This window comes from Sus scrofa, chromosome 8, assembly GCF_054392235.1.
Source record: "Sus scrofa isolate SSC_HxYL_T2T_F1_AM1 chromosome 8, Sscrofa_HxYL_maternal_Yorkshire_Landrace_v2.0, whole genome shotgun sequence".
Classification (NCBI taxonomy): domain Eukaryota; kingdom Metazoa; phylum Chordata; class Mammalia; order Artiodactyla; family Suidae; genus Sus; species Sus scrofa.
In genome coordinates this window covers 119,880,453-119,896,964 of record NC_139390.1, presented here as the reverse complement: position 1 = coordinate 119,896,964, position 16,512 = coordinate 119,880,453, and the positions used below count along the sequence as shown (strand labels likewise).

The following is a 16,512-nucleotide window of genomic DNA, read 5'->3' as shown; positions in this document are numbered from 1 at the left end:
CAGTCCCCAGACCACAGATTGAACCGGGGCTGCAGAAGTGAAAGTGCCAAGTCCTAACCACTAGACCACCAGGGAACTCCCTCTTTTCACTTTTATTATGGAAATTTTAAACACAAAAGAGGTGAAAGAGGAATGATTAATATAATAAACCTCTCCTCTCCCATTACTCAACTTCACCCATTATAAACTCAGGGCCAGTTTTATTTCAAAGATACCCACCCCATCCCCTACTCCCATCCCAGATTAATTTGAAATGAATCCCAGAGATATAACTTTTTTTGTGAAAAAATAATCTTTTGGAAAAAGGGCTTCTTTTGTGAGTGGCACACGTAGGGCAACTCACTTGCTCTGCGTGTGGAATGGACATTAAGAGATTTTGGAAGCTTAGTTTTTTGGTATCTGGGTAGCTGGTGATCGTTGGTCCTGGAGCCCCTGCTCTAAAAGTACGGAATAAAAGAGCACTTGCGGTCTAAAATAATAATAATAATAACAATTTTGAATAAACAAATGTATTAGAATATAGTTATTAGGCCAGAACTACAATATTCATTTGAGATTCCATAAATATCGTCACATTTCACAAATTGTTATGAGAGGGAAGAGGACTTCTATGAGTCTAGCTCAAATACTATAATTCTGATCCTATTTAAATCCTGTCACTATTCTTCTCTTGACATGTTTACTTGGTTTTTTTGTGTGTGTGTCTTTTGTCCTTTTATGGCCACACCTGTGGTATATGGAGGTTCCCAGGCCGGGGATCGAATCAGAGCTACAGCTGCCGGCCTACACCACAGCCACAGCAACCCGATCTGAGCCGAGTCTGCGACCTACACCACAGCTCATGGCAACACTGGATTCTTAACCCACTAAGTGAAGCCAGGGATTGAACCCCCATCCCCAAGGATACTTGTCCGATTCATAATCGGCCTATGCCACAGCCACAGTAATGCCAGATCCGAGCCACGTCTGCGACCTGCACCACAGCTCACAGCCATGCCAGATCCTTAACCCACTGAGCAAGGCGAGGGAGCAAACCCACAACCTCATGGTTCCTAGTCGGATTTGTTTCCGCTGCGCCACAACAGGAACTCCTCTTTTTTAATTTAATTTTTATTTTATTTTATTTATTTTATTTTATTATATTATATTTTATTTTTTTAAACCAAGTCTGAGTCTGGTTCATAGAGGGAGGGGCTGGAAAGAAGGCTCACTTCCCAGAGTGCCTACGCTCTATGCTGAGAAGCATACTAGGATGCTTGAGTCTGTCTGGGTTTTCATCTGGCCTCCACTGCTGACTGTGTGAACTTGAGCAATTTACTTGACTCCTCAGTGCCTCAGCTTTTTCTGAAATAAGATCATAGTACCTACATCATAACTTGTTAGAGGATTAAATTTATTTATTCAACAAACATTTAAAGAACGCTACTAATTGTCAAGTATTCTTCCAGATGCTGGTGATATAACAGTAAACAACATAAGAATCTTATCCTCATGGAAATGATATTCTAGAAGGGGAGACATATCCAAAAAAATAAATATGTAATGTCAGGTAAACAAGTGTTATGAAGGAAAATGAATCAGAGAAAGGATATGGAGATTAAAGGAGTTAATAGAGAGAAAGCTTGCAGCAAATGCAAGGTGTTACCGGAGTTCCCACTGAGGCGCAGAAGAAACGAATTCGACTAGGAACCATGAGGTTGCGGGTTCGAATCCTGGCCTCGCTCAGTGGGTTAAGGGTTAAGGATCCGGCGTTGCCACAAGCTGTGGTGTAGGTCGAAGACACAGCTTGGATCCTGCTGACAGCTATAGCTCCGATTCTACTCCTAGCTTGGGAACCTCCTTATGCCACGGTTACGGCCCTAAAAAGCAAAAAAAAAAAAAAAAAAACAAAACAAGGTGTTATGATTGCTTCCCCTAATCTAAGGCCTAAGGAGTGGCCAGACTCAGGGCTGAGCCAAGGAGGAGCGGACAATCTTCCTCAAAGACTCAGCATGTGTGACTGCCTTTTGTGCTGGGGAAGGGAATGGTCATCCATGCCAAATTGTGATGAGGTACCTGGCCTTGTGTTCAGCACTTTCATTCATTTATTTATTTTTTTAGGGCCGCTCCCGTGGCATATGGAGGTTCCCAGGCTAGGGGTCGAATCGGAGCTGTAGCTGCCGGCCTATACCACAGCCACAGCAACGCCAGATCTGAGCCGTGTCTGCGACCTACACCACAGCTCATGGCAAAGCCGGATCCTTAACCCACTGAGTAAGGCCAGGGATCGAACCCGCATCCTCATGGATACTAGTTGGGTTCATTAACTGCTGAGTCATGAATAGAACTCCGTGTTCAGCACTTTTAAATCCTTCAAACAGTTCTGTAAGTTTGATGTTTTGGTTTTTTTTATGTTTATTTATTTACTTTTTCACTATACCTGTCACAGCAGTGGCAATGCTGAATCCTTAACTACTAGGCTCCAAGTTGGGTGTTTTAAACCCAAGTATGAAGAAGCGAAAACTGAAAAATAAGAAACTTCTATGTCCACTTTATGCATGTTCAATGATCCTGTAGTTTCTTCTACCTGATATTTCTCAAGGATGCTGTTTTTCATGCAACGGTTCAAAGAAACCGAAGAGTTGGAAACTCTGTGTCCTGGACAGGTCATTTGGTTTTGATCCCCTGCCTGGCCCCCCCCAGATAAGTGGTTACAGGCTGTGCTTTATGCCCAGATACCCATGTTATGCATCCTGTAGTTCAGCTGCCCTGATCTCAACTGATCTGCAGATGCTTTTTGAACCCAAGGCAGCTCTAGAGAAAATGACAGTCGCCTATATCAAGACTGACAGATGGGAGTTCCCTGGTGGCCTAGTGGTTAAGTATCTGGTGTTGTCACTGCTGTGGCATGGGTTTTGATCCCTGGCCCAGGAACTTCCACATGCTGGAGGCATGGCCAAAAAAATATATATATATCATGGAAAATGACATAACCAGATATGGTAAATAATGGTTAGCAACAGCAGGGGAGGCAGCTAGTCTTACTGGAAGCAGGCATGGGTGGGGGGGAGGTAACAGAGATAATGCGGTAACGATGAGTTGATGACCTGGGCTTGGGAACTGCTGGACTGCGGGTCTGCCAAGGCGTCCTGAGTGGCTGCACCAGGCCCATTATGTGACTGCTAAAAGGGCTTTCTGTCCTCATTTCCTTTCGGACTGTTAACTGAAGCTGAAAGAAGATACGGAGGACAAAGCACCTATAGGAGAATGTGTTATTTTTTCCATCCCCTTTGTTGTTCAAGATCAGGACAAACTCTGGGGAATGTGGTTCAAGGAGAACTACTGGAGGAAGCTGGAAAAAAAATCTTTAGGAGTTCCCCTGGTGGCCTAGTGGTTCAGCTTCCATTATTGTCACAGCTATGGTGCACGTTCAAGATGGGAACTGCTGTATGCCACAGGCATGGCGAAAAAAAACCTTCAATGCCGAGACGTGATAGGCTTTAAGATCCCAGCAAGGACCTAGGTTTGGTGTGTAATTCACAGGCTGGAGAAGGCCCTCTGGAGCCTCTTTAAAGGCAAAGCCTGGGGCGAGTCAAGGACGGATGATGAAGCGGCAGAGGGGTCATTCAGGTCTTGGGGCTACACAGGCTTTTTGCAGCCCAGCGACAGGTGGCAGGGGGAGTAGGTCAGGGCAATGTTGCCTATTTCGGGTCTAGAGGGCAGTAAGACTGGCTTGGAAAATGCAGGCAATAAACTGCAAGAATTGATTCATTCACTTGATATGTGTTCAAATTAGATCCTGTTGAGAGACAGGGTGACCTAAGTCACTGGGCTCACTGGGGAGAGGGCGGTCCCCTCTCAGGGCCTTGGCTTCCTCAGCCACGGCCAGAATCAAGTTTGGATAAAGCTAGTCTCAAAAGTCACAGCTCTAACATCTGAGTCCAAGATGGGAAGCCTACCAGGCTGGCCCCTCTGATTACTTTATCCTCTGGGATTTGTTCAGTCTGATGATTGCCATCGACTGAGGGTAGGGTTCCTAGGGATGGGTCAAGTTACATGAATATGAGACATATAACATTTTGTAAAAAATCAAGTTTTTTTTCCCCCTCTTTTTCTTTCTTTTTTGGGCTGTACTCGCGGCATATGGAAGTTCCCAGGCTAGGGGTTGACACAGAGCTGGAGCTGCTGGCCTATGCCACAGCCACAGCAATGCGGGATCCGAGCCACATTTGCAACCTATGCTGCAGCTTGTAGCAAGGCCAGACCCTTATCCCACTGAGTGAGGCCAGGGATTGAACTTGCATCCTCATGGACACTGTGTTGGGTTCTTAACCCGATGAGCCACAATGAGAACTCCTCAAGTTATTTTTTGTGTTTTTGTCTTTTTGTTTTGTTTTTTCGTTTTTGCTTTTTAGGGCCGCTTCCCAAGGCACATGGAGGTTCCCAGGCTAGGGGTCAAATCGGAGCTATAGCTGTGGGCCTACGCCAGAGCCAGAGCAACACTGGATCCTTAACCCACTGAGTGAGGCCAGGGATCGAACCTGCACCCTCGTGGATGCGAGTCGGGTTTGTTTTCTGTGGAACTACAACAGGAACTCCTCAAGTTATTTTTAAGTGGAGGGCTGTTCAAGCTCAAGACCAGTGGGAGGTGGCTCTTGTTTTGTGTCGCCTTGGTGAGGCAGGGGTCATGCTGTTTGGGGGGAATCTTCTGCAGTGATTCTGACTATCCCATGTTTTGCCTCTTCTGTAAGCAGCTTCCTGTCTTTCAAAGCTCATTGCTCCCTGCAGACTTCACTGTGCTCTTCTCAGTTTCCCACAACCCTTTGTCCATTCTGGGCTTGTAACCTTGTGTTGTATTTGTCCCTAAGTCACCCTCTCCCTCTAGAATTTGAGCACCTTAGAGGCAAGGACGGGGCCTTGTTTATTTTGCATCTGCGACACTATGCTTAGGACTTTGTAGCTCTACAAATGTGTGTTTAATGATGAATGATATCTTATCTTTCTGCTCGGGCAGGCACAGAGTCAAAAAAGAGCAGAAAAGCATCATACAGCCAGTGCCTTAAGGGTTTAATTAAATCTGAATAGAAATCCTCACCAGTTGGATTTGGGAACAAAAGTAAGTGACAAAAGCCACGAAGATTGAGACTTGATAACCTTGGAGAATATTGAAAAAGGACCAAATCCTCTTTGCCTCTGCGGATTAGTTAATAGGGACAAGCTTGACAGACGCCTTCTGGTGGAAGCCAGCCCCCCAAGTGCGGCCTGAGCTTCTGCAGGGAAGGCTGTTGTCAGCCCAGGCTGCTGTGGGGCCGAGGGGAGGGTCACCCCGCCAGCTGCTTCATCTCCATCGCAAACATCTGTGTGTACAGGACACAGAGATGGCCTGATTCTCAGCAAACAGGGGCTTTGATGCCACTATTTGCCTTTTCTTTTCCTAACCATCCATTGATGATAACAAACTGATCTATCTGTTTCATTCATAATTTATTCAGGCAATCTTTGTATTGAGTGCTTATGATTGGGCACAAGGGATTAGGATCCCACGTTGTCACTTCAGTGGCTTGGGTTGCTGCGGAGGTGTGGGTTCAATCCCTGGCCTGGGAACGTCCGTATGCCTCAGGCATGGCCAAAAACAAAACAAAACAAAATAAAAACCAAAAACCAAAACAAAAAACCCCACCTTGCTATTTTCCAGACATTGTTCTAGGTCCTGGATAAAACAGTAAATAAAAGAGACCCTCTAAAAATTCCTATCCTGGGAGTTCCCCTTGTGGCTCAGCAGTAATGAAGCCAACTAGTTATCTTTGAGGATGCGGGTTCCATCCCCCCTGGCCTTACTCAGCGGGTTAAGGATTCAGCGTTGCCTGGAGCTGCGGTGTAGGCTGCAGATGCAGCTTAGATCTGGCGTTGCTGTGGCTGTGCTGTGGGCTGGCTCTGGCTCTGATTCTAGCCTGGGAATTTCCATATGCCGTGGGAGTGGCCCTAAAAAGACAACAACAACAACAAATTCCTATCCTCATGCATCTTCTATTCTAGTGTGCAAGGCAGATAATACACAAAAGAGGGAAACATGGGTAGATATAGGGAATGTTCAGGAAGGAAAAACAGAAAAGGGGAATGTGCCCTTGGGGGGAGCCTATGGTTTTGATGGGCTAATCGACGAGGGCCTTGCTAAGAAGGCAGCTCTTGAGAAAGTGAGGGAGGGGCTGTGAGGCAATTTGAAGGGAGAGTAGGAAGAGCAAGTAGACAGGCCCTGAGGCCAGAATGGACCCAGCAAGGTCAAGGGCTCAGTAAGGAGGCCCAGAGGCTGGAGCTGAGTCAATAAGAGGGAAAGTCACAGGAGGGAAGAGAGTCAAAGGATAATGTGGGATCACATCATGTTGGGCAGCAAACACTTTGTATTTCATATTTTTTTTGAAAAAAACATTTTTAAAAAATTTTTTTTGGGCTGACCAGCAGCATAAGGAAGTTCCCAGGCTAGGGGACAGGGCCAGGAATTGAACCTGCGTCCTCATGGATACTAGTCAGGTTCGTTACTGCTGAGATACAACAGGAACTCCTTGAATTTTTTTTTCTTTTTTTTTTTCTTTTTAAGGTCATACCTGAGGCATATGGAAGTTCCCAGCTTAGGGGTAGAATCAGAGCTGTGCTGCTGGCCTACACTATAGCCACAGAAAGCCCAGATCCAAGCCATGTCTGCCATCTACACCACAGGTCATGGCAACGCTGGATCCCCAACCCACTGAGCAAGGCCAGGGTTGAACCCTCATCCTCATGGATGCTAGTCTGATTCATTTCCACTGCACCACAATGGGAACTCCTAGGAACTCCTCAAATTTTTTTTTTTTTGCTTTTGCTTTTTTTTAGAGCTGTACCTGCGGCATATGGAAGTTCCCAGGTCAGGGGTCAAATCAGAGCTGCAGCTGCCGGTCTCTACCACAGCCACAGCAACACCAGATCCTTAACCCACTGAACGAGGCTGGGGATCGAACCCACATCCTCATGGATCCTAGTTGGGGTTGTTAACCGCTGAGCCATGAAGGGAACGCCTTGAAATTTTTTATTAAAGTATAACAGCATAGCGACCCAGTCAGACATATATATATATATATATACATACATTCCTTTTCTCATATTGTCTTCCATCATGTTCTATCCCAAGAGACTAGAGATAGTTCCTTGTGTTACACAGAAGTAATTTAAGGTGGCAAGGACTTTGTACTGGAAATGGGATGGGAAGCCATTGGAGTATTTTGAGCAGAAGAGTAACTAAACTTGGCTTATTTTAACAGGATCGGTTTGGCTGCTGTGCTGAGAAAATCCTGAAAGAACAGTTGAAGGGAGCTCAGTTGTGAGGTGAGTTGCAATAACATAAGTGAGACATGATAGTGGATCAGACAAGCCTGGGCAGCCTGGGTGGAGCTAGAGGTAACATATGCTGAGAGAACACCAGGCCCTGGCCATGTCCTGGACGCCACGTGAGGGAAGCATTCAAGGAGAGAGTGATCCACTGGTCAAATGCCCCTGCTAGGTTAGGTGAGATGAGGACTGAGAAGCAGTTGGCAGGTTTGGTGAAGGGGAGGTGCCCTGGTGGCCTGGAAGAGAGCGTGGGAGGCGTGGTGGGGCATTTGTGATGGAGCAAGAGGAAAGGTTGGACCAGCGGGCACATGCAATTCTTTGCCAAAAAAGGGGTGGAGAGCAATGAGTATTAGCTGAAGAGAAAAGTGGGGTTTAAAAGGTTATTTATTAGAAGTTCACGTTGTGGCGAAGTGGTAATGAGCCTGACTAGATCCATGAGGATGTGTGTGGGTTGGATTCCTGGCCTTGTTCACTGGGTCAGAGATCCAGCATTGCATATGTGGCTCAGATCTGCCATTGCTGTGACTGTGCAGCTACAGCTCTGATTCGACCCCAAGCCTGGGAACTTCCACATGCCAAAGGTGCATCCCTGAAAAGCAAATAAATAAAAGGTTATTTACTTATTTATTTATTGGCTGTGCCTGAGGCATTTATAAATTCCTGGTCCAGGGATTGAACTCGCTCCACAGGGGTGACCCAAGCCACTGCAGGGGCAACACTGGATCCTTAACCCACTGTGCCACAAGGGAACTCCAAAAGGTTATTTTCAGATGGGCAAATTAGCAATATACTTGTGTGCTGATGAGAACAATTCAACAGGGAGTGAGATGGATGCTATACATGGCAGAGGGGAGAGTGGCAGGGCAAGGTCCTAAAGTAGGTGAGAGAGGATGCCTGAGCCAGAAGCACACGCGCGTCACCCATCCATAGAGAGCGGAGAGAAGGGAGAATGTGTGTTCAAGAGAAATTGTGCAAGTTTTTCAGCAAGGAAGGAAGTGAGATTGCCCACTGGCTGAGGATGGAGGAAGAGTTGGAGATTTCAGGGGAGAGGAGATAACATGAAACAGCCCTTTCCTGGCAAAAGGAGGAATTGTCTACATGTTAGTAAGTTTATGGGATGGAACGAGTTATCAATGAAGACATTGAAGCATAGATAACATTCATCCGTGTTATGCTGGAGGGAATTCAAGCATCAGAGGATGTAGCGATGGTTGACTATTTCTCTCTCAAGCCTTTAATATTTATTCCTTCAGAAACTTATGTCTGGAAGGATTTGACACATAAAACCACTGGTGTAGCATATAAATATGTAAGTATTTACACACGTATCAATACATATAAGTATTTGTACATATATATACATATATATATATACACACATCCTAATTTACATAAGACTTTCAGAGTTCCATCTCATCAAAACATCAATAAAGGGAGTTCAGGTTGTGGCTCAGCTGGTTAAGAACCCAATTAGTACTTTGAGGATGTGAGTTTGATCCTTGGCCTCCATCAGTGGGTTAAGGATCCAGAGTTGCCGTGAGCTGGGGCATAGGTTGCAGACGCAGCTTGGGTTTGGCATGGCTGTGGCTGGCAGCAAGAGTTCCGATTAGACCCCTAGCCTGGGAACTTCCATATGCTGCGGGTTCAGCCCTAAAAAGACCAAAAAAAAAAAGAAAAAATCAATAAAGTGTTTAACAAAACTCTAAAGATGAAGTAAACTAAATTGGCTAAAATCTGAAAAGTTAAAATTACGAATTCTTATCAAACAGCCTTAAGGGAATGTCTGCTATTTTATAAGCATTGAAAGTCCTCTATAATCTTGCACTGAGAATATTCATACACTCTCAGCACTCAAAGAACTGCTGGGAAATTGCCTCATTAACCTTTATAATACCCTTGTGGGGTCAGCAGGAATTTGATGAGATTTCCATGCTCTATGGTGGGCAAATGGAGACAGGGAGATTTGAAGAAAATTGTAGACATAGCTCAAATATAAGTAAATCTTATGTTGAGTCCTGTGAGAGTCATCAGTTTAGGGGCATGAGAATGAATTAAAATCTATTAATCACCTTAAGATGAGCCAGTCATTTTTAACCTGGATCATAGATCTCAAGAATAGAGTCATGTGGGAAGAAATGATGAGAGTGAAAGGAAGAGAAAAGACAATTTATCGAGCACTTTCTATCTGGGCCTTTTAAACTGTCTCCAGCCAGAGGTGTTGGAGAAGCGAGGACTCATTAGAGAGAGCAAGAAGCATGAGAATAAAAGGACTCCTCTGAACAGAAACAGGAATTCGAGGGTAGCTAAAATGAATGGAAAGAATGGGAATGAGGTGAACTGGAAGAATCTTATATGAGGGGTATAGGGAAGGACAAGTAAAAAAACTGAGCATGTGAAGTCTGGGAAAGCCGAGCTGCCTATAAATCATACGCTCTTATGATCTTGAACTGGAGAGTGTGTTTGAGGTCGGGAGGATTGGGGGATGGAAAGAATCAATAATCTCCTAAAATTTTTAGAGCCTTCCTCGTTTGACACCTAAATGGCCATCTATGGATACTAAGCAGCAGCTAATATTTACTGAGGATTTACCATTGTCGAGGCACTTTTCTTCTTGTCTGAATTGGATCCTTATTCCACATCTATGAGGTAAGTATTGCTATTACACTTGTTTTTGCTGATTAGTAAATTAAGGTACGGAGATAAGGTAACCTGCCCAAAGTTAGTCATTACCTAGAACAGCCTGATAATTTTGTTCAGGAATTTACTGTGAATCTGCCATGATGAACAGCTGCATATTAAGTCCAGAATAAATACCTGCTGAATGAATGAATAAATGAAGCAGCGAATCGATGACCATAGCAGGATGCAGGGCCAGGATGAGACCCAGGCAATGCTCAAAAGTACCCAGAGTTCTAATCGATATATTCTGCCCTCTTTTTTTTTTTTTTTTTTGTTGTTGTTGTTGTTGTTGTTGTTGTTGTTGCTGCTATTTCTTGGGCCGCTCCCGCGGCATATGGAGGTTCCCAGGCCAGGGGTCGAATCGGAGCTGTAGCTACTGGCCTATGCCAGAGCCACAGCAACGCGGGATCCGAGCCGCGTCTGCAACCTACACCACAGCTCAAGGCAACGCCGGATCGTTAACCCACTGAGCAAGGGCAGGGACCGAACCCGCAACCTCATGGTTCCTAGTCGGATTCGTTAACCACTGCGCCACGACGGGAACTCCCCCTGCCCTCTTTTTTTTTAATTTTTAAAAATATATTTTATTGAACCAATAGATCTAGAATATTAGCATTACAATATGTCATGTAATCAATGTTAAAATATTAAGATACTTCACTTTTGTCTCCAGTTTTTTTTTTTGCTTCCCCCACTCCGAGAATTTAATGATGAATATTGACCAGTTTTCTTTTTCCTTTTTTTTTTCATTCTGCCCTCTTTTGGACCACTTTTTTCTTCTTTGTTTTCCTTTGGAATTCTCCTTCCAATGAGTCTCCAAGTCCTTCCTTTCAGCCTGTCCCCAATTCCTTGGGTGTTTCTTTCACCCACAGTTTAAGCTCTATAATTCACCACTGCTCTAAGCCCTCTTTCTAGTCTCTTCTTAGCCAAAAATCAAGACTGTTAAGGAGTTCCCATTGTGGCGCAGCAGAAACAAATCCAACTAGGAACCATGAAGTTGCGGGTTTGATCCCTGGCCTCGCTCAGTGAATTAAGGATCTGGTGTTGCCATGAGCTGTGTGTTGCCATGGGCTGTGATGAAGGTCGCAGATGCTGCTCGCATTGCAAGTTGCTGTGGCTGTGGTGTAGGCTGGCAGTTATGGCTCTGATTTGACCCCTAGCCTGGGAACCTCCATATGCTGAAGGTGTGGCCCTAAAAAGACAAAAAAAAAAAAAAAAAAAAAAAAAAGACTGTTAATTCTTTAATCCTTAACACCTGTAGTCAAAATCTGCATGCCAGAAACAATTCTCACTTGGCAGGAATAAAAGTGTAGACCCTGGAAATATGTTTTCAGCTAGGTCTTTGCTGGGGATTCTCCTTTAATGGTGTTAAATTCACTGAGTGAGAAAACCTTTTAGTGCATATCTTCTGTGTAGAATACCTGGAAGATGGGTGTGGAAACTCAAAACTTCCATAGGTAGGAAACTTGTTAAGATGACAACCAGACAAATCGGTATCCATAGATTCATAGGTCTTTGCTATTTTTATTTTTATTTTTTTTGCACTCTGAAAAAAACAATCATTTCCTCCTTTCTTCCTTCCTTCCCTTCCTTTCCCTTCTTTCTTTCTTTTTCTTTCTTTCTTTCTTTCTTTCTTTCTTTCTTTCTTTCTTTCTTTCTTTCTTTCTCTCTCTCTCTCTCTCTCTCTCTCTCTCTCTCTCTCTCCATCTATTTCTTTCTTTCTTTCTTTCCTTCTTGGCTTTTGAGGCCACACCTGCAGCATATGGAAGTTCTGAGGCTAGGGGTCAAATTAGAGCTACAGCTGCCAGCCTACACCACAGCCACTTGGGATCAGAGCCTCATCTGTGATCTACACCACAGCTCACGGCAATGCTGGATCCTTAACCCACTGAGCAAGGCCAGGGATTGAACCCACATCCTCGTGGATATTAGTTGGGTTTGTTACCACTGAGCCACAACAGGAACTCCTAGCAGTGATTTCTTGATTGCCTGCTATGGCCCAGTAATTCTGCCAAAACACTTTATAAGGGTTTTTTTGTTTTGTTTTGTTTTGTTTTTTGTTTTTTGTTTTTTTTGAAATCCTTGCGATGACCCTGAGGGGCAAGAAAGCAAGCTCAAGGAGTTATCTTGACTCACAATAAGTCAGTGGAGCAGCCAAGATTCCAGTTCATTCTCCCTAAGTCCAAAACCGGTGCTTTGTGATACTTCAGCCCTGGAACCCACGTACTGTCTGCTGGTGAAAAAGATGGAAGCACACATGGCCCCAGGTCTCCACCGTCTCCCTAGGAGACCTTCACCGAAAACGCCCCTCAGAAAGCAATGAAAGCTTCACTCATCTGTTGCAGTAATTACAACATTTATTTTCTGGAAACTCTTCTAAGTCAAGTCTCAGAGGCCCCAGGGAGGGACAGGTTCCTGCTGTGGATGTCAGGTGGGAGTGTGGGTTCTGGCCCCATGGTTACTTCTGGTCACCAAAGTGACCCTAGGAAACCACAGGAATGCTTCCCTTCTCAGGCCCCGCCACCCTGAGTGCTGTGAGAAAAGAGGTATTCACACACATTCCAACATCTTCCGAAACTCTGAATTTTAATCTTCTTTCAAGAGATTTCTTTCTCCTTGTCCTCTCCCTTTTCTCATCCACCAAACCAGGGACTTTATTCAGGGCTGCACCTGTGGCATATGGAAGTTCCCAGGCTAGGGGTCGAATCGGAGCTACAGCTGCTGGGCTATATCACAGCCACAGCAATGCCAGATCTGAGCCGCTTCTGTGACCTACACCACAGCGCATGGCAACACCGGATCCTTAACCCACTGATCGAGGCCAGGGATCAAACCTGAATCCTCATGGATGCTGGTCGGATTGTTTCTGCTGCTCCACAACAGGAAGTCCCAAACCAGGAACTTTATAAAGGTGTGTTAACCTCAGAATGCTCTTAAGCTGTTATCTCATTCTGTCAAATGAGTTTCAAACATTGCTTAGGACAAGCCCCACAAAGTCAGGGACCTTGTGTTTCTTGGTCTTGCTGTATTTCTGGTACCTAACTCAGTGACTGGTATACAGTAGAAATTCAATAAATGTTTGCTGAATGAATGACTCAGTCAAACTCCACTCAAGTAAAGAAAAAGAGCCAACTACCTCAACACTTTGGCCCTGGGGTATTTAGGAATTTTGCAAATACAAATTTTCAGAAACAGAATTTACATAGCAGAAGTGTGGGGAGGAGTTCCCGTCGTGGCGCAGTGGTTAACGAATCCGACTGGGAACCATGAGGTTGCGGGTTCGGTCCCTGCCCTTGCTCTGTGGGTTAACGATCTGGCGTTGCCGTGAGCTGTGGTGTAGGTTGCAGACGCGGCTCGGATCCCGCGTTGCTGTGGCTCTGGCATAGGCCGGTGGCTACAGCTCTGATTCGACCCCTAACCTGGGAACCTCCATATGCTGCGGGAGCGGCCCAAGAAATAGCAACAACAACAACAACAACAACAAAAGACAAAAAAAAAAAAAGTGTGGGGAATTTGTTTCAGGGTTTGTTTTGCTTTTTCAGGGCCACACCTGCGGCATATGGAAGTTCCCAGGCTAGTGGTTGAATTAGACCTGCAGCTGCCAGCCTACACCACAACCCCAGCAACACTGGATCCAAGGTGCATCCTTGACCTACACTGCAGCTCACGTCAACGTCAGATACTTAACCCACTAATTGGGACCAGCGATTGAACCTGCATTCTCATGGATACTAGCTGGGTTCTTAACCCACCGAGCTACAATGGGAACTCTGGGAATTTCTATTTTTTAATAAAACCACCTGATACTTCTTAGTATTAAGCAAATTTTGGAAACATGGTCCTGGGGTCTTGAATAAATGTTTCACCTGGGTCAGTGTCCCACCACCCCAGTCACGTAACACTCATTTATTGAGCAACTACCACAGAATTTGAGTCAATGCCAAGCATTTGTCTTTTTCCTTCTAGGAGACTTTGTTTACATTGATTCCCAGGTTGTCTCTAGGTTAATTAAGTCTTTCACTTGTTTATTCATTCAGCACACACATATCAAAAGGCCATCACCCGCCAGTTGCATCCAAATACATTTGGTTGAAAGAGGACATGTTCACTGAAGTTCTGTCTCTGGGTCATTGTTCAGCTGTTGTCACTGGCTTTGACAGGTAATTAATGACGGTGGTAGAGAATTGCGGAGGAAGGGGGGCAGGAAGAGATGTGGCTTGGCCCTTTGTCAATATTACAACATAGTTCTGCCCTTGGCAGTGAACAGACTCTGAGGGGCTGTCCGGATTCCTTTATTGGCCACAAATGTGGTTAGATGAAGTATTATGTGCCGCTGGGGCTTGGTAATTATTATTCTTTGATGCAGCGATTTCTGGAGCAATGGTATATAACTTAGAGTGATTTTCTCCTGCCTATGCAGGAAGAGTCATTTAATCTCCGAATCTATTTTGTTCTTGCCGCTTTGCCTATGGCCTTTTCTTTAAGTGTGAAATCCTTCTTGCTGGAAGGGACAATTCATTAAGCAAAACTGAAATGCCAGCTGGAATTGCAGGCTTGACCCTCTGCAATTTTACGTGTGTTAACGGATGCTTTTCTTCATGGGTGTCAAAACCAAGTTAGATACAGTACGTGTGTGCACAAGAAAGCACCTTTGTGCTCAAGAGCCCTGTCTTTGGAACTGGTTGACTCTGTTGCTGTCTGAGCCGCCTTGGTGGCTCGGCGGAAGAATCGATCCGCCTCATCTGCTTCCCATTGCAGGCTTGGACCTTCTCTGCCTCTGTGCCCCCATCTTCAGGGTTTCTCAGTACAGCTCTTTGACATCAAACCAGAAGAAAGACTGAAAAACTAGTCCCACAGGGGAGGTCCCAACGTGGCGCAGTGGTAAACGAATCCGACTAGGAACCATGAGGTTGTGGGTTCAATCCCTGCGCTTGCTCAGTGGGTTAACGATCTGGCGTTGCGGTGAGCTGTGGTGTAGGTTGCAGACTCGGCTCGGATCTCGCGTTGCTGTGGCTCTGGCGTAGGCTGGTGGCTACAGCTCCGATTGGACCCCTAGCCTGGGAGCTTCCATATGCCAAGGGAGCGGCCCAAGAAATAGCAAGAAGACAAAAAACAAACAAACAAACAAAAAAAAAAACTAGCCCCACAGATAGATGAACTATAATTAAAATTTTAACTATTGTGTCACAGTAGCCTTTTTTTCCCTTTCTTCTTTTTTCATTTTAGGGCTGTACCCACAGCATATGGAAGTTCCCAGGCTAGGGGTCTAACTGGAGCTGCAGCTGCTGGCCAACACCACAGCCACAGCCATGCCAGATCCAAGCTGCATCTGCGACCTACACCACAGCTTGTGGTAACCCAGATCCTTAACCCACTGAGTGAGGCCAGGGATTGAACCCCCATCCCCGTCCTCACAGACACTGTCAGGTTCTTAACCCACTGAGCCACAACGGGAACTCCCTAGTCATCTTAATTATTACTCAGTTACTCAATTGATAGTTATTATTCAATTTTTATTACTCAATTATTACCATAGTCCTAAATCCATCCTTCCTTCCTAACGTCCTTTCTTACTTTTTTTTTTTTTTTTTTTTTGGCTTCATCCATAGCATGCAGAAGTTCCTGGACCAGGGATAGAACAACCTGAGCTGTAGCTGCAGCCTGAGCCACATCTGCAGCAATGCCGGATCCTTAACCTGCTGTCCCACAGGGAACTTCCTTGATAAATGTTTTTTGAGCGTCTACTATGTTGGGAGCCCTGTGCTAGAGGGAACAGGGTAGTTGGGAAACTTTCTCAAACATTATCTGTAGGAGTTCCCATCGTGACACAGCAGAAACAAATCCGACTAGGAACCATGAGGTTGCAGGTTCGATCCCTGGCCTCAGTCAGTGGGTTAAGGATCAGGCGTTGCCATGAGCTGTGGTTGCAGACGTGGCTCAGATCTGGCATTGCTGTGGCTGTGGTATAGGCCGGCAGCTGTAGCTCTGATTTGACCCCTAGCCCTGCCGGGGAACTTCCATATGCTGTGAACGTGGCCCTAAAAAGCAAAAAAAAAAAAAAAAAAAAAAAAAAAATCTGTAAACCACATGGATCAGACTGAGCTGGGGAGCTTGGGAGAAAGACTTGAACCCATCTAACCCTATTTAATTTCATCCTGTGGGATAGGGCGAAGGAAGGCATTGCTAGCAACTGTCCCTGGTGGCTTTGACATGCACTGAAGTCAGAAGGACCCATGTAAAGGAAAGACGCAAACTCCGCAACTTAGGAGTGGTTGGTCCTTAGTGGACTCAGGGCACCTGACTCTTGCCTTCCTTGGCTCGAAGAACTCCAGAGTCACTGCGAGGAGTGGAGATCGGGTCCTGGCACCCGGCCGGTGCCGAGTAGAGCGTCATTACTTAAAACGAGGTGCTTGGAGGATAGCAAGTTTAGGCAACATCATTCTCATTATCTTCTTTCTCTCAAATCTGCCCAACTTCCTGCCAAAGACGTTTCTC

General features: G+C 45.3%; 1 non-coding gene across 1 annotated transcript; it reads left to right on the top strand.

Moving 5' to 3' along the window:
- The first annotated feature begins 300 nt into the window (after positions 1 to 300).
- Positions 301 to 434, top strand: LOC146401009 (U11 spliceosomal RNA). Its single transcript, XR_014814194.1, has one exon. It is a non-coding gene; the product is annotated as a U11 spliceosomal RNA (small nuclear RNA).
- Positions 435 to 16,512: the final 16,078 nt, after the last annotated feature.